Source organism: Arvicanthis niloticus, chromosome 2 (assembly GCF_011762505.2).
Source record: "Arvicanthis niloticus isolate mArvNil1 chromosome 2, mArvNil1.pat.X, whole genome shotgun sequence".
NCBI lineage: Eukaryota > Metazoa > Chordata > Mammalia > Rodentia > Muridae > Arvicanthis > Arvicanthis niloticus.
The window spans coordinates 107,479,725-107,500,704 of NC_047659.1; the positions used below are offsets into that span (position 1 = coordinate 107,479,725).

General features: G+C 39.3%; 1 protein-coding gene and 1 long non-coding RNA gene across 9 annotated transcripts in view; one reads left to right on the forward strand and one right to left on the reverse strand.

Annotated features, from left to right (window-relative positions):
* Positions 1 to 20,980, forward strand: part of Slx4ip (SLX4 interacting protein) — a 151,738-nt gene that overhangs the window by 59,997 nt on the left and 70,761 nt on the right. The gene's annotated exons all lie outside the window — the stretch shown is intronic.
* On the reverse strand, positions 1,603 to 20,351 carry LOC143441448 (uncharacterized). Of its 3 annotated transcripts, none has more exons than XR_013108842.1 (5): positions 20,082 to 20,351; positions 17,546 to 17,706; positions 12,235 to 12,298; positions 8,555 to 9,559; positions 1,603 to 2,288 (listed from the first exon to the last, which is right to left on the reverse strand). It is a non-coding gene; the product is annotated as an uncharacterized LOC143441448 (long non-coding RNA). The 3 variants fall into 3 exon arrangements; XR_013108841.1 differs by lacking the exon at positions 1,603 to 2,288 and adding an exon at positions 2,304 to 3,266 and having other exon boundaries at positions 20,082 to 20,323; XR_013108843.1 differs by lacking the exon at positions 1,603 to 2,288 and adding an exon at positions 2,304 to 3,266 and having other exon boundaries at positions 8,555 to 8,856; positions 20,082 to 20,309.

The window sequence follows — 20,980 nt, forward strand, 5'->3', positions numbered from 1 at the left end:
GGTGATCAATGGGACCTTTCAGCAAGAGCAAAGGAATCATGAAGCCTGAAGACCTTTTAGTTGAATTTAGCTTCAGGGTTCAAGAGGAATATACCAAGTGTGTGTGTGGCCCACAGATGTAAGGGGTCATAAGGCTTGAGGAGAGGTGTAGGCTCTGGTGAGCTCAGCTTTGGTAGCTAGGCTACAGGATGAGAAAGACAATGGAGTACCAGGTCATCTTCTCCGTGTTCACCACCCTCTTCTTGCAGCGGCATGAGGAAGTCTATATTCAACATACATCTATCTGGCCACTAAGGTACACTTTTTCCTGGGATGCCTGTGCCTTCTAATGAGGTCTGTGGAGGGAGAGCAGTCCACACAAATTCAGGACCCTTGTTAGTCTCTCATCTTTTAGCTCAGTGATTTAAAGAGAATACCAATTTGTCTCTAATTTCCATTGGGAGTTGCCTTCATTAGATAAACCTGTGCCAAAAGGAAATCTTTAAAAGTAATTTCCATAGCCCTGATTATTTGTGGGTGGTATTTTTTTGTACGGTTTCCAAAGCAGTGACCCTAAGCACAGTGGGGACAGTCATATGGAGCTCTTGCCAACTCCTCACTCACTTAAAAGGACACTAGAGAAAGGTAGGTGCTTGTAGCTTTGATTACAACCTCCTGGAAACAGAACTAGTGGGTAGCTTTCCCAGCCCCAGCAATTCAGTGTATATCCTTTAAGGTATCCTCTAGTGGGTATATTTTTTTTCCCAGATTCTGAACATTGCCCCGGGACAACTGTCTGAGTTCATTTTGGCACCAGGACAAATGAGAGGATGTTTCCTGTTTGCCTGACTCTTGCCCCAACTTCTTTCTCTGTTCTGTTAAGCTCTTGGCTAAATTCTTTCCCCTTGTATTCCACATTTTAACTGATGTTAGGGCACCAAGTGCAAAAATCTGCAAACAGTTAGCTTTCATGTTTGAACATTCCAGTCAGAACAGACTGAAGTTAAAGTTCTCGGAGCACGGCAAGATCCCCCTCTGCATAATGCATTAAACATTTAATAACTCTACTAATAATCCCAAACACTTTTAATGGGCCACATGGGAACCTTAATGTGGTAAAAAAAAAAAAAAAAAAAAAAAAAAAAAAAAAGCATGTTTCTTCATGTCAAGTTAACTTGCATCAAATTGAGAGAAATTCTTCGAAACAGCTTTGAGGAGCTGGAAGTTTATAAACTGGGAAACAAGTAGCATATTCTTAAACCAGCTCCTATGTAGAGAGAGACAATAAAAATGATCACTGACCTAGCACTGCTTTTTTTTTTTTTTTTTTTTTTTTTTTTTTTTTTTTTTTTTTTTTTTTTTTTTTTTGTAGCTTAAAACTTTCTTAAGTTGAGGAGAAGCATCACAGGGCTTTGGTGTATCTGCTGCGTGTCAGGCTAAGCGGTTCTGAGTAGGGCTGGCAGCTAAACTACTCTTGGAACACAGGTCTCTGGCTTCAGGACCTTGTTCTTTGATTGGGAATGTGAACTGTTTGAATTTGCTCCGTTTTTTGAAGTATTATAGAAAATAGAACAGTCACTATTGAAAGCAAAAAAATTGAAGAACAATGTGTTTTGTGTTAAATTGAATTCACATTTATTTCTAAGTTGAATGTTTTACAGAGTTATTCTCCCATGAAACAGGTGTGCATTTGAAATGAGGCAGTTGCTCTCTGAAACTCAGAAAGAAGTAGTTACAACAAAGATGAGTCCATTAGTGCAATAGCCAGCTTTACTTTGTTTGGCCTATTTCAAGTAGGGTTGGCTCCTTGCTCCAAACATAAGCCAGTCAAAACACTTGCAGTTATAATGTGAATACACTAAGGACTGAGGAAACTGATATTTTTCAAGTATTTGCAAGGAAATGATGTCTTCTGAATAAAATTCATGACATAAACCTAGCCCATTAGCTCACTAGCCTGAGTCCTGTGCCTTGGTGGTAACTTTCTAAAATTTAAATACTTTTTTTTTTTAGTTGAAGATTTTAAAAAATCGCATATATCACTATCAGTATGGTACGACCCCCAAATGAGGAGGTTAGTTTTCATGTAAGGCTTAGGGGCTGCAGAAGTCACCACACATTGGCAGCATCCAGGAGTGAGCATTCTGCCTTTTAAGAGTGTGTTTGTTTACAAATGTCAGTTCCTGGATGCTTTATAACAAACAGTTCTGTTCCTCTCTGACCTTCTCCATCAAGAGAGTTTTCAGCAAAGAGCAGCTCACCCCATTTAAGGACAGCAGTGATGCAAGCATCTAATGACATTGAGTGTCCTAAAAGGAAAAACAAAAAAAGCCTTGCTTTTTAAGAAGGAATTTATTGGTACTAGCAAAAAAAAAAAAAAAGAATAAAATAAAAATCACAAACTGGCTTTGGTTATCTCTACTGGCTTTCATTCATCTTTCCTTTTAGCAGAATGAAAAATGTGTGGATAGTTACAGCTTTGTTCTAAAGTGGCCCATAATTTACTCTGTGTTTTACATCCCAAAGGATTACAAAGTCCAAATATGGCATTGATACTCAGAACATCTCCCCTTTCTTTCTCTCCAACCAGTAGTTAAGGTACTTCTGTTCATGTCAGGATTATCATGTAGGCAACTGCAACCTGAAAGCTCCATGTGTTTGAAGGAGTTTGAAAGGGGCTGTCTGTCTGTCTGTCTTTCTGTCTAGATCATTTATAGTGGTCAAGCTTTTGCCTTTGAGAAAGCTTTAGAATTTATGAAATGATTTTTAGTGTTTTCTTTCAATTTCCTACCATTATCTTTGTATCTTTGACCTCTTACCTATCACACAGATTACTGTAATACCTGCCCAGGGTGTTTGAAGCTATGCTTGTGAATCACAGCACGGCCAAGAAACAGGCTGCCCTGGTACCTGTGTTGCACCATGTATTGAGATTTTATTCCTGGAAATTCAGAGATATACAAGGAGGGGCCAGATTCAGTCCAGGGATAGGCAGAGTCCAGACTTGCTTTATGCGAGTTTGAGGATGAGCAAGTTATTCTAATCAAGATGATGTGTAAAATTTTCACATCATTATCAATCAGTTTCACATTATTATCAATGTAAATGCCAACATTTATTGAAAGGGAGGAAAATATGTTTGCTGTGTGGAAGTGGGCATATTGGTTAGACATTCCTTCTCTGCAGGTAGTGGATGGAGAGGTTTGTGAGGACTCTGAGCTTCATGGCTGTAGGCTTTGTGTTAATCATGCTGTCCTCCACTTGTCACTGAGAGATTGGGCCAGGGCCTGTTTTATGGAGAAGTAGTGAAGAGAAAGTTTAGGTAGTACGGAAGCCTTTGATTCCTGCTAACTGAAGCTGCTGCCTCTGAAGCTGCTGACAAGTGAGCAGACTGGTGCACAAGACAGGGCTCTATCAGCATGTATCAGTAGAGTCCTAAGTGAGTCCTTACACTTTCCAAGTTGTTGCCAATTTCAGCCTTTGTAAGAGAAGGGGTTCTGTATCCCAGTGTCTGGCTGTGGGAAATTTATGTTTCTAAAGTAAAATTGTATTGTTCCCCTAAAGCAAACCATAGTAGTTTGAACAAAGACATCCATAGGCTTGGATATTTGAATGCTTAGTCACCTAGCAGTGAAACTGTTTGAAAGGATTCCAAGGATTAGGAGGTGTGGCCTTTTATGAAGAAGTGTGTCACTGAGGGTGGGCTTTGAGGTTTCACAGGCCCAGGCCAGATTCAGTCTCTGTTTGCCTATGCATCAGGATGTTGCTCTCAGCTACTGCCATGCTTCCATGCTTCCTGCCATGATGATAATGGACTAAACCTTGGAAAGTCTAAGAAAGCTCCAATTAAATGTTGGCTTTTATAAGAGTAGCCCTGGTCATAGAATCTCTTCACAGCAATAGAACAGTGACTAAGACACAAAGAATAAATAATACTTAAAAATTAAGAGTTCTGTTTAGAAAAATATTCTGTTAGTAAGGCACGCTTGCTGAGGATGGTAGGAAAAAGTTGATTATATTACCATCGTTACTTTTTCCTGGAACTCCATCTATCACTCAAAGATGGCCATTCTCTCCACAGCACTGAAGCTCTTCTAGAAAAGACTGAATGACGCTTCTGGTGCACAGGATTAACCCCTGTTCTGGAAAGATGGCATACTATGTTTGGCTTTATGCCCTTTGCTGCTTGTTATATTTTCATGTGTGGATTCAATGCAATAAAATTTATGTATTGGAGATATTTTAAAAACAAAGACTGTATTGAGTATTATATGTAATATTTTACATGTATGTTATTTAAATTATATAAATACACATTTATTCATTTATAAATTAAATTAATATATATTAAATTATATAAGTGTATATTATATATTTGATAAAGTATATATCACAAAGTATACTGTCTGATGAGATTTCAGAGATGTTTATATCCAGATACAAACTCTCTTACAGTCATCAAAAACAGTTTTAATGTGATACAAATCTATGTCATGTGCTTTTTTCCATATGAAACACACAGTTGATTTGCTCTCAGTATATTCACAGGGTTGTTGAATCATCACTACAATCTGATTTTAAACAATTTTTATCATCTGCAAGAGAAACTCGAAACCCATCCTCCTCTTATTTCTTACCCCCATTCCTAGACCAAGCCAGACACTAATCAGTCTATACTTTGACTCTGTTTGCCAATTTGAAAAATTCGTGTAAGTGACATGATATGGGATCTTCTGTATGGCTTCTTTTACTTAACAATGTGTTTTCAAGGTCCATTCATACTGTAGCTTCTATCTGTAGCTCCTTTCAGAATGCTCTGTGTTATCAAATAGTATTCCTTATATGAAAATGCTACCTTCTCTGTATTCACTGTAAGAACTTTGGTTGTTTCTGGGTCAGGAGTATTGTGACTAATGTTGCTCTGAACATTTTACAAACTTTAATTTCCCTAGTTTTTAATCTGTCTTGTGCATATATCCTGAGAATAGAGTTCCCAAGTCATGTGGTGACTCTGTTTAACTTTTTGAGGATTTAGAATGCTGAACTGTTTTCATAGTGGCTGAACTGTTATACATTATTACCAGCAGGGAAAATATAAGGAGTCTAATTTCTCCAAAGTTTATTTTCATCTGTCCTGTTTATATCTTGGTAATATTACATAGTATGTCATGTTTTAATTTTTAGTTCTTTGATGGCAGTGATGCTTTGGTACTTATTAGACATTGGTTAATTCTTTACAGAAATGTTTGTTGCATATTTCTTCATGCTTGTTTTAAAATTAGGGTATTTATTTTTTACTTGTTGAATTTTAATGACCCTTTGTATATTCTGGTCATATATTTGATTTGCAAATATTTTTCCAATTTTGTGGTAAAAAATTATTTTATTTTTAATTATGTATGTATATTTTCTGTGTGGAGGTGTGTGCACATGTATTGGCATAGGTCAGAAAAGGGTGTCAGATCCCCTGGTGCTGGAGATTGAGGCATCGTAAGCTGCCTGCTTGGGTTCTAGAAACTGAAGTTTTGGTCCTCTGGAAGAACCTTATCTTCAGCCCAATTATTTTTTTTTAAATCAAATTATTCTTAACTGATACATGAACTGTAAAAATTGTGCATGATAATTTAATGCTTTATCATGTACATGTTATACACTAGTTGTTAATGATTAAACAGGCTTAGTACAATTATTACACCAAATATTTATGAAGGTTTAATATATTTATTACATCGAGTATTTATGATTTATTTGTAATAAAAGCTTGCTTTTAGCTATCTGAAATAGACAGGAATATTCTTATATCAGCTATTCCTATGTCTCTTTGTAACAGACAGAAGGATGAAACTTCTTGTTATCTAATTTAGTACTCATCAATCTACCTTTCCCCAGCCCTTCCCTCCTCCCCTCTGACAACTGGCCAACACTGTTCTACTCTCAGGTTCTATGAGATCAGGCTTTATTTTTGTTCTTTTACTTTTTTATCGATTCTTCGTGAGTTTCACATCGTGCAGCCCAGTCTCATTAATCTCCCCATCAGCTCATATCCACTTTTTACTCTTGAAACTTCCTCTCCCAAGTAACACATACACACACACACACACACACACACACACACACACACACACACACAGAGAGATAGAGAGAGAGAGAGAGAGAGAGAGAGAGAGAGAGAGAGAGGGAGAGAGGGAGAGAGGGAGAGAGGGAGAGAGGGAGAGAGAGAGAGAGAGAGAGAGGAGAGAGAGAGAGAGAGAGAGAGAGAGAGAGAGAGAGAGAGAGAGAATGAATCATCTCATCATGGGAGCAATAGTATGTAATAGTGTGTCCCACAGTATATCCCTCTGTCCACACATCTTCACTTCCAAATGTTCATTATAATGAGTCCTTAGTCTGGCTCAAGATTTCTGTCTTCTGGCACCATCAATATTACATCCTCACTGAGACACGTCCTGGTTATCCTGTTGTTGCCCTGTCATGAAGATCTGTAGCTTTGGATCAGCAGGACCGGCCCTTTCACACATCCCAACCATTCAAAGATGATAGAGTTTGGGGTGCGCCAGCTCTGGGCCTGAATGGTAGCTGAGTTGTCAGAACACTGACTCTTCCTTATCTGCACCACCAGAGCAAGCACTCCAGCACTGCTCTGGCTGGCCATCCAGTGCCGCCATCCTAGGAGGCAGGATCAGCTCTCCAGCTCTCATGTTCTCAGGCCAGCTCACCTGCACCCATTGCCTCCAGAGCTAGTTCCATTGTACTGCCCAGTTAAAGCATAAGGCTTGTTTTCCCAAGTGCTGTAGCCTGTGAAGGGGCAGGGCTAGTAGCTAGCTCTCCGGCTTTCCTGCCCTGCCCTCAAGGGCCAGTTTTTCCAACCAAGACAGGGAAGGGCGAGGGGGAAAGGGCCTCACCTGTACCCATGTCACCTCAGGTAGACCACTGCCAGCTCTCCCACACTCTTGCCCTCAACCTCAGGGTTGGCTCACCTACACCCCCTTGACCATGGCCAGCACTACAGTGCTGTCCAGGTGAGGTGCAGGGCCGTTCCAGAGTGTTGTAGCAAGTGAGGGAGAGGGACAGCTCATCTGTTTTCACAACCCTGGGGCCAGCTCTCCCAACTGCACCCATAACACCTCATGGCAGAAGAGTGTTGGGACCAGCTCTTCATTGCTCTCATTCTCAGTACTCACCTGCTCACTTGTGTCCTAACTTGGGTATCTCTTGGTCACCTGTGCTCCCACTACCAAGGTCAACTCTACTGTGCTGTCCAGGCCAGGTGCAGGGCCTGCTCTCCTGCTGGTGAGGGACAGGCTAGCTCTACTGCTTTTATGAAACTGAGCAGCTTTTGCAGCTGCCAGAGTCAGCTCTCCCACATTTATGGTCTCCCAAAGTGCCATCACCAATGAGAGGTGGGGCAGCTCTCCAGAGCTCTCCAGAACATAAGTATATGGCCACCAAACCAGGCACCAAAGTAGGACAAACAAAGGACTGCCATTTGCTCAGCCCCTGACTGACATAAGAATACCACCAACAACAAGGTGTCTCTTTGGGCAGAGACTGGGGAGGAGATCAGCTTTTTGAGGCTCCACATAGGAATGAGATGTTGGTGTTTCTGTTTCTTTATTTTCTGTATGACATGCATTGAAGCACAGCATTTGTAGTGTCAGTAACTTGCTTTGTCACTTCATTGGTTGTCATTTATGCTAGATGGCTGACTAGGCAAGCTGTTGGGTATGTGTGCCTGTGAATTTTTGCAACAGCTTCATAGTTTTAATGCTCTGTTTAACACTGTGGTCCATTTTAAGTTGATCATGTGATTTGAGGAATGGGTCTGACTTCATTCTTTTGCATGTGGTTATCCAGTTGTTCTAATACCATCTTATGAAAATGCATTTTCTAATTGTTAATTATCTTTCCCTTCAGGTTTCTGAAGTATACTATAAAATTTGAAGGAAAAAAAAAAAGAAAATAATAATTGCCTCTTTTCTCCTCTCTGTTATTTATTCCTCTTCTTAAAAGTGGTCATCTTCATTAACTGTTTCTTCTGAGTTTTATTTCTTTTTACATGCGTATTTGACAATTTCTTCAATATTAATTAGAGTTCAGTATATTCAATTTTGGCACATTTTATATAAAGCGTTACTGGCTTTTCATTACTATGGAAGCATTTATATTTTAAAAAATGTTATTGTTGAGCCAAACAGTGACTTTGATTGCATTTTCCTCTTGTTAATTCCTGCCTCCAGTAGATAGTCTTTCTATTCAGGCTTTCCCTTTGTCCTTCTGTTATCTTTGTTCTGTAGTCATTTCTTCTGGGTTCCTCTACCTTTCCTTTTAGCCTGCTTGCTCCCTCTTGGTACTTACAGAAGCTCTTCTGTCTGCATTAGCTTCCCCTCTCCCTCGCCCTACAGGAAGGCTTCTATCAGGGTTCCTTTGTATCTTATATCCCGGAGGAGGCTGGTGCCTACACTAGTGAGATGCCTTCCCTAGGGTCTGGCTTTCTTTTCCTCTTCAAGGCTTATGAACACAAATTTAAGTGCTAAGTGGAGAACAGCTCACTTATCAGAAGGGCAACGTTACTTACCAAGATCAGAGTCCAGGAAGCATGAAGTCACAGCAAAGGACCAAGTGGTACTGTATCTCCAAATCTGGCCCCGATGCTCAGGGGATGTCCTCGCCATTCATGCCTCATTTGGAGGCTGCTCTTCTTTTAGATACAGTGTTTAAAACTGATAAAAATTTTAGTCATATGTCATAGCCAAGGGGAGGAGGTATGTGTGCACATAGGAATTGCATTTGGCAGCAGAAAATGTGTGAGGTGTGACTCTTCTATTTCTATGTGATGAGGTGATGATTTCGTCAATAAGTATGTGGGCTGGGCGAAGCCTGAAATGCATTATCACAGACTAGTAAGATGGCAGTTCTTTCATGCTATTCAGTACTATGTACTATGTGTACTAATTGCTTAACTTATGCTGTGACAAGTGCATAGCATAAAACAACTTAAGGAGGAAGGATTTAGTTTGATTCCTGTTTGAGGGTACAGTCTGCATAGCAGGGAAGTTGTGGACAAGAGTGTTTCTTGGGTGTGGAGGAGTATGATTGATGGTGCTGGTCATATTTTGTCCACAGTATGCAGAGAGAAAGTATGGCACTCTGTTCAGCTTCTCATCTGCTCACTTTTTATTCTGTCTAGAACCCTAACCAGTGATTTGGTGCTACTAATATTTAGGGTAGGTCTTCTCGTAATTAAACCTCCATGGAAACACTCTAACGACATGCTCGTAGATATGTCTTCTAGGTGATTTTAAAGTTCAGTGGAGTTGGCAGTGAAGACTAACCATCAAAATTTCATCTCTTGTTAATTTGAACCAAACATACCACTTATAAATTATAATATCTATTCCTGGTCTTCATATCTATCTCATAGTGCAAAATGGATAAACACCTCAGCACTCTGCTCAAAACACCAAAATCCCATCTGAAACTCTAGACAAACTCTTCAACTGTGAGCCTTTATAAAGTAAATTTTGTAAGTAACATATTTGTAATATATAGTGGCACACAGTAATTATTCCTGTTCCAAAAACTAGGAATGGGAGAATAGTAAGGAGAGAATAGGGGTGTGTGTGTGTGTGTGTGTGTGTGTGTGTGTGTGTGTGTGTACATGTAATAACAATGAAAAAAACAGGCAAGGAGGAGTATATGGGAGGGTTTAGAAGGGAAAAAGAGAGAAATGTTATTATTATAATCTCAAAATAACAATACAAAAATTATTAATTAAAAAAATAAGGTGAAAGAAAGACTGTGGATGAAATCCTGACATCAATACCTCACATCCATCTGCAAATTAACACTTCCACAAGCACGTGTTTATATGACATGCACTTGCATACACACAGGCACATACATGTGTGTGCTCACAAAAACACATACTCATACATGCAAACACACACATATACTCTTTTTTTGGGGGGGAGGGGCATTTCAAGACAGGGTTTCTCTGTGTAGCCCTGGCTGTCCTGGAACTCACTCTGTAGACCAGGCTGGCCTCGAACTCAGAAATCCGCCTGCCTCTGCCTCCCAGGTGCTGGGATTAAAGGCGTGCGCCACCACCGCCCGGCCACATATACATACTCACATATAGGAGCACACGTTCACACACCACACATGAACACACAAACACACATGAACACACATGTAAACAGAAAGATTTTAGTTCCTGGGAAGAACAATGAGGATGCTCATTGTTCAGAAAAGGACAAGTGGCTGTCACCTGTACTCTTTGAGGAAGGGATGAAATTAAGGACAGTGACCCGACACAGCACTTTTACTGTATTTTTTAGTTCTGCATATTACAGAAAACTGTCTTTTTTAGATGTTTTTCGTGTGCTTTACTAGACTGCCCGCTTACTTAAGCCAGTGCTATAACATATGTATGTATGTATGTTTGTATGTATACATACAAACATACATACATACGTATTTATGTAGATATGCCCATATCTATTGGACATAAGCAATTTTACAGCTATAAATGCTATTTGTAAAACCACTTGGTACAATGTGTTTTTAAAGGGATAAGACAGGAGGATTTGCTTATGAAATCTAGTTCCCATGGGTATTATTATTAAATGAAATTTATTTTTTCAATAAAAACATAAACTTCTATGTATTCATAATATAATGTGATATTCCACTACATATGTGTATGTTGTATAACATTCAAATCAAGTTATACTTATGCATAATATATTTTGATCATATTCTCTGATTTATCTGTCCTCCCCAATTTCCCTTCTTTTTCCAAAAATTCCCTTTCTACTTTCATGTAACACACACACACACACACACACACGTATACACACACACCAGGATTCTGTATGAGGAACAACTAATACCTCTTTTGCTTCTTCTGAACAACATAATTTTATTCTTCTTTATTGCTGAAGTATACTCTCATGTATATTCTAATAGCCACATAGTTTTTACTTATATTTACCTGCATTTATTGTTCATTTGTTCTTCTTTTGAAATGTTAGTTCAGTCCGCTCACCCATCTCTTGATTCCTGTTTATACTTAGTGCTGACTTGTTAGTTGTTTATGTGTTTTGATATTAATTCTTTTTAGGATGAATAGCTAGTAAATCTATTTCCCCATTATGTAGGTTTTCTCTTTACTGGGTTAATTATCTTCCTTACTGTATAGAAACTATGGAATTTAATTCAGTTTCACTTACCAGTTCTCACTGTTATTTCATAAGCTGGTGGGGGAGGTCTTGCTCAGAAAGTTATTGTCAAGTATTTTTAAAGTGTTCTGCAATGTTTTCTTGGATTCTGCTATTATGTTCATGCTTTTGATAAAATTTTAATTGAGTTTTCACAGGGTAAAGGATTTTTTTCTTATTTTTTTTTTTCTTTTCATGTGACACCCAGTTTTCTGTTTACGTCTGTTAAATGCAGTCTTTTCTCCAATGAGTGATTATGACTTTAGGTGTGAACTTACTTCTCTATCCTTCATTCAGTGTAATTGATTTGTGTATCTTTTTTTGTGGGCCAGGGAGTACATGCTGCTTTGTTACATTAGCTCTGCAGTATTTATTTTAAGTCAGTGCTCACAGTGTTGTACCTGTTGCTCAGGACTGAATGGCTTTGCATCAAACTGCTTTGTCTGTTGCTGTGAGGGATGTCCTGAAGATTTTGACAGGGAGCCCACTCAATCTGTGCAGCACTTAGCCAATGTGGTCATGTTCACAATGAACATGAAGGAGTTTTGTTTTGTGTTTTAAGTTTCAAGAGTCTTTCTCAGTTACTTCTCCCCTGATTTATAGTTTCCTTTGTAGACATCTTTTAGTTCCTTGCATAGGGTTACTCGAGTATTTTTTCCAGGCTCTTATAAATGGCTTGCACGTGTTTTCTCTCTCTCTCTCTCTGCTCTCTCTGTCTCTCTCTGTGTCTGTCTGTCTGTCTGTCTCTCTCTCTCTCTCTCTCTCTCTCTCTCTCTGTCTGTCTCTCTCTCCTTCCCTCCCTCTCTTCCTTCCTTCCTTCCTTCCTTCCTCAGTTGGTTTACTATTGATTAAATGCCATGATTGCCATTTTTCTCGACTCAGTGTGGTGCTGGCTGTGTGTCTCTAGTCTGTTGGATTTATTGTGTAATGGTGTGATCTTCCTGTGCCTGCTTTCTTCTAAGCTTTTATCATGAAGAAATACTTTGTTTTGTCAAATTCCTTTGCTTTATCTATTGACATGGCATGCAGTTTTTACCTTTAGTTCTATTTGTGTGCAGTTTTGCATTTCTAGACTTGCATGTGGAGCCAGCGTTGCATCTCTGGAAAGAAACAAACGTAATTATGCTGTATGATCTTTATGCTGTGTTTGTTTAGGATTTATATATATCTGTGCTTATCAGAGATCTTACATTAATAAAAACTTAATCAAGTTTTGGTGGTGTTGTCTTCATAGAATGAGTTTGGAAGCATTTCTTTCCATTTTTGTGTTATGAGATAGTTTAAACACCAAGGGCATTAGTTCTTTAATAAAGTTCAGTGAGGAATTAATTGTTTCTGTGGTCTTGAGTTTTCTCTGTCAGAAGCTTTTATTACTGCAATACTACCATTAGTTGCTATAGATTTGTTTGGATTTCTTATATTCTTTTGGTTCAGTTTTGGGAGATCTTATGTGTCTAGAAGTTTACATGTTTCTTCTAGTTTTTCTAATTAAGGTTTTTAAAAGTTAACCCTTGATGGATCTCTGGATTTTGATGGTGTGTTTATTTTATGTTATTTCACTGTTGTATCTTTAGTTTGTACCTTAATGTCTTTTTCTGTACTCTGAATATTTAGGCTTTGATTTTAATCATGTCACAAAAGTCTTGCATGTTATGTTATTGGGAAGAGGGAGGGAGGAAGGGAAGGAGAGAGAGAGAGAGAGAGAGAGAGAGAGAGAGAGAGAGAGAGAGAGAGAGAGAGAGAGAGAATGTTTATTTTTCTGTAAATGTTCTTATTATCAATCTTGGCCCATGCCCTCAGAATTTTTTTGTCCTCCTTCAGCTATTTATAATAATTGAGTATTTCAAGTTAACTTATTGAGTTTTTTAAGATTTCTGTTTCTACCAACATCTCTTTGTTGAACTTCTTGTTCATGTTTTGCATTGCTTTCCTTAATTCATTTAGTTGCTTTTCTTTATTTTCTTGGCATCCCCTGATCTTTTTTTAAAAAAATTACTCTGTTAAATTCTTCATCCAGTGTATCACAAGTTTTAGTTGAGTCTGTGCTTTCCACCTTCTATACTATAGCTTCCACCGTGGTTTCTAATGCCCAGTCACTGCATGGATGAATGCCTTGTTCAGGCTCGTGCACACTCTTTAGCTAGCGGATGGTGTCACCTGCCATCTAAAAGCAAAGAGAGCCTTACTCCATTTTTGTCTCATACCTGAATTCCACTGCACATATTTTCCAACGAAATTGCTTCCCTGGCCTTTGACTAGTGTCACATGAGGCCACAAGGCAGATGGCTGGCCAAATAATCTGGCACTACCACTATGGGTTCTGAAATATAGTGAAATGTAGCAAATTAATTAAGGTCTTCTGAGCAGAAAGCATAGGTACTCTCAGAATGCTTTCCAAGATGGTACCATGCTGTTACATTGAAAACCAGCACTTCTCCAAATGTCAGTGTTCTGTAATCAGACTGCCTTTCTGTTCTTCATGTTTCTATATAATTTCCCCTCTATTTTCCTTTCTCTTCTTCTCCCATGGGCCCCATGCTAACACACTGTTTCTCAGTTTGTTCTAGTAACTTGGCCTCATCTCTCTGAGTCTGTCTAATGTTAAACTTCAGTGCGATCCACCTCAGCTTCCACAGCCTCCACTTCACCCGGAAGCTGGGTTTTAACCCTCAATTCTGAAAGGCTGAGAAACTAGAAAGTACTTGTTGCTTCTAATTTACCACCTTGGCTACTTCTATAACTGCTTTCTTATTTATTTGTTTTTATTTATGAGATTGACTAAAATGTTTCCTCCTTCCTTTCTTCCCTCCTTTCCTCCATATGCTGATGTAGTCTAGTGCTTGCTGATTTATTTCTGAGACATGGTTATATACATAGACTTCTTATATCATAAATTTCCTCTTTGGTTCTAAAATGAAACTGTAAATGTCATGGAAAACAGGGACAGTGACAGCTTATTCACATCCTCTCTAGTCTAGCACAGTGTACTATACCAAATGCAGTGAGTGTGAATGAATATAAATCAAAGGATAGTTGGATGGATGAGTGAATTGACGTATTGCAGGAGATGACGTATTTGTCTGTCTGCTGGGGAATGTCTTACGAGACAAAGTCATGTTAAGTTTAAAAATCATGAACAGAATAAGACATCTTTTTAACAGTCACTTATATAACAAAAGTTACATCATCATGTTGCTGCAACTAAGTTCTTATTGAATATATAGATTCTAAGTCTTGCTTAGAGGGTAGGAAACAGTTGATAAAGAGCTATATTTAAAAAGTTCATCAGTAAGGAAAGGTGAATATTTGGGAGGTTTTTGCCTTTTGCCTGACATGGCCCTGGTAGGGCTGTCTGTCTGCTCTAATGCAGAGTGTACAGGTCATGCTGGTGGGTCCACATACCCAGCATATCTGTGAAGATGGTTTGGGCGAATGTTTACAGAGCAGAAAGACCTCAGTGTCAGCAGGCCTGAGGGAGGCTTAGACTGTGGGAGGGAAGAGAGCTGTAGGCATCATGGGGTTGTATCTATTCGAAGTCTGACATGGTTGCAGGGGACAGCTCACACAGCTCCCAGGCAGGAGTGCCCGCTGCAGTGATTCCCACAGCTGCTCCTCTTTGGGAATCATCCTGGGTCTTTTTAGGCTCTAGTCTTGCTGCTCAGTGTCCAGGTTTGCATTGTAGAGAAGTCACCATACAGAGACACACTCTTGACCTTAGTTCCATGTTGCTGAGACCATAATTGTTCCATCAGCTATGACCAAGCTTCCAGTGCCGTCAGAACCTAGAGCTCCCAAGGGCCCACTCAGTGGTGATGAAAATAGTCATAGGCCAGAGGTTTAATTAGAAATTCAGTTTGCTCCATACGTAAAATGTCTTTGATGATTAAAATAATTAATATTTTTGTGAGTTGCTTTCAAGTTTTATTTGACCAGTGTGGTGCAGGGTGGCAGCAGAAGTGCAGGGGTATTAGGTAGCCAAGTGATGTATGTGTAGAGAACTGCAGAGTCCAGCGGGCCTGGCTTCTGCCACTTACTTGGTACTTATTTGTATCTCTTCAGAGCCTCAGTTTACAGATCTGCATAATGGGGTTAATGGTAGTGCTCGTCCACATCAGATACTGAGTCTGTCTAAAAGTCTGATTGCTTGTCTTATCTCATTGCTTATTTCATGGACATTTCTCCTTGTCATTTCTTTTGTTTTGGGCTTACTTGACTTGTTGCCAGTATGACATAATAACCGCTTAACTACCTTTCAGAGTTGGTTGTATCAAATGCCATTTTCAACTGATCTCTAACTTCTTTAGAAGATCGTGTTCTTTTCTGCATGATGCATTCCTTCTAAATTGATTATTTTGTTTATTCTTCATACAACCTCCCAAGAAAGGAGTGTATGGAGCGGTAGAAGCCACCCACTGCTGTCCCCTTTCCTACTGCTTGTTTAGTCTATTTCAAGCTCTTGTGCCCCACTATATAGTCTTCGTTGGTTTAGTGTGGACACAAACTTTGATGCCCCTGAATTTTTTCTCTTTTCTTTAGTCTGGATATGACTCTTACCTTTCTACCGGCATAAAGACAGGTCTTTAAACTATGTCTTCAGGTAATAAGATATGTGGCCCCTGCTTTTAATCAGTTTGTGTTTTACAAAGTGCTAAGAGTCAGCTTTTCTCAAGTGGTTGTATGGGAATTGTGGGGATTGGGTTATACATTGTTTGATGGTTTTTTTTTTTTTTTTTTGGAGTGAGCTACAGTATAATTCATGAAGAAATAAGACTAGTAGTATTTCCACAAAGAGATACTTTTCAGTATAACAGGAAGCTTCAGAAGCAGGCAGCTGACAAGTGCTGACTCTGAAATGGGCATTACAACAGAGGCTGCTCTTAGGTGCCAGCTCCCTTTCCAGGGCTACTGTAACAAGTTACCACAAATGGACAGAAAACCAGATATAGCCATTCTCTCACAGTTCTGAAAACCAACAGTCTGCAATAAGTTGCCAGCTGGACTAGACTTTGTCGGCTCTAGGGGAGAATTTTTGGCCTGTTCGAACTTCTGCTGGTTGCCAGTTTTGTTGTCTTGTGAGCACATCTGTTTGCTCCATCTTTATCCCACCTTTCCATCTGTCTGTCTCCTCTGTGTCATTTCTAAGTGTATTCATGATTGAATTTAGGGCCCATATTGATAATCCAGGGTGCTGTCTTCCAAACCTATAACTTAGTTACATCTATAATAATCCCCTTTTAAAATACAGTACTCCACATTCTAGCATTAGCACATGGACAATGGGACTACCATCCAGCACTAAAAGAGCTTTCAAAGCATGAGGCTCTAGATATGTGGTCTCTACGGGTAATTAAAAAATCTTTTCATCTGCTCTTGGTCATCACACAACAATTGATATTTTGCTGGTTTATTCATTCACTCAACAGGTAACCATACCATAAAACAGGCCTTTACTAGACTTTTGTATATAAGCCAATAAATTGTAAATTCTGCCTCTCATAAAGTCATTGCTCTCAGAGAGGACAGTTTCTCATGAGGGGCCCAATGGCCCCGTTCATGAAAAACTGCAGAAATAAGGAAGCAAAAACGTGGAGAGAAATTCTGGCATTAATAGTAGGCATGGAGAGTTTTCACAAGGTCTAGGCAGACAACTCATTTCATGATTCACCCACTGAAGTATTTAAACTGACTCTTCATGTGCAGGGTGGCCTTATGGTACAAACAGCAACTGGCTAACTTGAAATTATCTGTGACGGATCATCTCAGTGTACTCAGTAATCCCCAGATTATCTTGTAAGAGCTTTGTAAGATAGCGCTGCCTTTGCATCTCAATGTACCTTAGTAAATTGTCTACCACTAAGGAAATGTTAGGGTTTGTCTGTGATGGGTTTTTTTTTTTTTTTTTTTACCATTATAAAAAGAAGAAGAGGAAGAGGAGGAAGAGGAGGAGGAAGAGGAAGAGGAGGAAGAGGAGGAAGAGGAGGAGGAAGAGGAAGAGGAGGAGGGCAGTGGCAAAGGGAAAAGACCAGCACACTTACAGTTACCAATTATTATAATCACTCTCATCATTTGTGTTACATTCTGCTTTTTCATTTGGGAAGGGAGGGGTAGAGGGAACAGTTGGGGGTAATTACACATAACCCCAAACCTGCCTTTTCTACATATTCTTGGGAGCAGGAAAAAAATGTCATCCTGTCATGCATGATTCATTAAAACCTATGTACCCACATATACATATGCACACACATGCAAACATATATATGTTTAGATACAGACCTTGTAATTATACAAGTGATTGGTCTCTTGGGTGTTGAACATTTTTTTAAACATTTATTTATTTATTTACTTACTTAATGTATATGAGAACATGGTTTCTGTCTTCAGACACAGCAGAAGAGGACATTGGATCCCATTACAGATGGTTGTGAGCCACCATGCGGTTGCTGGAAATTGAACTCAGGACCTCTGGAAGAGTAGTCAGAGCTCCTAACTGCTGAGCCAGCTCTCCAGCCTGGGTGTTAAACATTTATTAAGAGTAGAATTTTTACTTTTATTTTATATTTTTAAAATGTGGTATGTGTGTTCGTTCGTGTGTTTCAGGTTTGCTACAGTGTGTAGCAAAAGACAATTTATAGAATCTATTTTCCTACCTTTACAGAAGTTCTGGGGTTGGAATTCTGTTGGGAGCCGACTTTAGTAGAAAGCGGCTAGATCAACTTTGCAACCATCTGGAACCATATACCCTGATGAAAGACTTGGTTTTCAAAAGCCTATAACAGCTGAAGCACACTCTGATAAGTATATTGTTTATCCCACATAGCTTGTTTTGCTGTTTAGTGACCTCAGCTGTATGGTGCACGTGGTAAAGTGTTTTCACCTGTGGTCTCCTGCTTGAGTATATAAATACCTCAGAATTCCCTTCAATAGGAGAGACTTGATCACACCCTGGCTTGTCTCCATTCTTCGAGTCTCCTGCCCCTGCAGCCCCACTCTCTCTCTTGACCAGAGCACTTAGCCCCAAAGCGTTGAGGCAGAGTGTGGGCCTCAACAGAATTCATGCCATTAGATTTGTGTGACAAGTTCTTTACTTGCTTCGACATCTAGCTAGCCATGATGTTAAAGTTTTATTTTCAATTTTGAAATTCATAAAAGTAGTTTACATTTTTAGAAAATAACTCAAAAAAGCTACTTAAGTTTTTGCCTGGAATGGTGGGTGAGTACCTAAATCCTACTTCAGAGGCAGGAGGATCATAAATTCCAGGGCATAGAAAAGGTTTTCCAACTTTTTCCTGTTGGTTATGATTTGAAGTTGCATGAGAGCCAGCAAGCATCCCGGAATAGAAGAAAAGGGGAGGGCCTGTGTGCTGCAGCAGATCCTTGTAGGAGCATCACACTGGTTGGATGAACCTAACTACCTATTTTTCAGATGACAGTTTTAAGATTGATTGAATCATTCAAGAAAAATTTGTACCTTCTCCATTTACTCTTTCTTATCTGATACTTTTGAGTAATAACAAATCAACGTTTTAGATATAAATTAATTTTAGTTAGAAATTAAAGTGCCCTTGGGGAATAAGCTTCATTGGCTTTATAATACTCTTGGAAAATTCTTATTTTTTTCCTCCCATTATCTAGTCTCCCTTTCTTGTCTTCTCCCTCCTACCCAAGTGATGAGTTGGCATTCTTCCAGACTAGCCCTTTGCATATCTGCTTTTGGATCTGTTTTTGGCCTTTCTGCCAAGTCTTGAGTTTGTAGAAGAGAATACCACAGCAGTCCATCTGAAGACTTATACCTGCCTGCCCAGACCAGATAGCAGGCCAGCATTTCTTCTACTAGTCATGTTCCCCAGGCTTAACAGTTGGGATTTGGGGGCTTTTTCCTCCAAAGCATGAATATAAATGTCTTAAACCCTTCCCCCTACACTAAATGGAACCCATGTGAGACTGTAGAGAACACCCAGAGCTTTCTTTTATTCTTGTGACTTAATGTGGCAAATTTATTATTTCATTTTGACCTGTGCCTGGAAAGAAATGTTTTGATAAGTTCATAGTTTGTTTAGAGGGAATTTTTGAGTCTATTTGTTTTCAGGATTTTGGTTTCTGTAATAAATTTTGATGGTGTCCAACAGTGCAAGCACATTCCAAGATTGCTTCTGCTTTAACACCATTGAAGGTGCAGTTTTAAGAGTATTGCTTATGAAAGGAAAATTCCCTGTCTAACTAGTAGGAGGTGTTTTCTTTTTATAATTTAATTTTACTTTCTGCTCTTTAACTGTATTATAGAAGAGATAAAATATATGTTCAGAATGATCATGGCAATCTCTCACTTTTTCTTTATAATCCTAATGTCTCTAAGAAAGGAGGAATACCAAAGTCATGGAAAATTCACTGGCTCTTCCCGTAATTGCTATCAATAAAATGTTCTTTTCGTTCTAGTCCCCCTGGATATAAACTAGCACAAGCCAAAATTAGCAATAATCTCTATGCCAAGAGAATTTCATGAGTTCGGGAAGCCCTTTGAGTCTCTGCCCTTAGTCTGGCAATTGTTTCATTTCTGTGCTAATGACAGAATCTAAGACCTTGTTCCTTCTCCAGAGGTCCCATCCACAGACTGGGAATTGGGTACTGAACAGCAGAGTAGAAGTGTGGATAATCTTATTCTGTCTGTAGTGATGTTGACTACCCAGGCAGCCCCGTCAAACGCCTGGTCCTCAGCAGCAGTTTGGGGGAACCTATCTATACTCTGAACTGAGGACACTACCATCATAGCACATTAAATAATAAGGTAAGGGACTTCTATTTGCAAAGGTTGAAAGAATGGTGTAGAGTTTTACAAAAGGATGAAAAAAGGCTCTTTGCAAGCATGAATACCATAAAAAGGCTTACCTGTGTCACTTCCCCAAAGTAAAGTAAGGCAGTCCCCGCAGCACAACCTCAGCACAAATTGAAGCACAATCACACACTGGCTTGTATTTTCATCTTATTGGTTAATCTTTATTTCTGGCATGAGTCTGTGTGTTTACACAATTCAGTGACTCTTTGAGCTTTTTATCTTGTGAAGTCTGTTGACACATTTGGAAAGTCAGTAAACATGGTACCATGGCAGCTTTGTGGCTTTTAGGTTTTGATTTCCTTCTGAAATTACCACCATGCTATTAAACTGTGATGAAGCTAAGAGCATCAGATGGTAGAAGAAAATGCTTACCAGTGGTTGGTTTTTCATGTTTGGAGTTTGGGAAGCGTGCTGTTTTCATGAAGGAGTCTGAGAGTGCACATGGTGAGAAGCTCCTTGGCCACATGTAAATTGAGAAATACATTTCAACATCAGTTTTGATGAAACTGGGAATGTGAGCCTGCCACGGAGAAACAACTGACTCCCACATTACTAGCAGCATGAGCATAAAGATGTGGTGTACACACAGCATTTTCCTGTCTTTCTTTAAAAATAGCTTGGGTTATAAAAAGAAAATCACTAACATGGTATGGAGGCAAATCTTTTTTTGAAGTGGTTTTAACTCGTTGAGTTGGTGTCCAGGTGGAAAATAAAGACCAATTGCTCATGCGTTTCAAAGGGAGCAGTGCCGCGGCTCAGCTGAGAAGTGGTTCACACACGTGCACTAGAGTGTGCGCTTGTGATGTCTCTATCTCATTACTCCCTTGTTTGAAAGAAAGGTCTCAGTATGTTGGGCAGGCTGGCTTCAAAGTCCAAGGCTCAAAGTGTTGCTCTCAACTTCTTGAATAGCTGGCCCTACAGATGCGCACCATCACACTCCACTAGAGTTCTC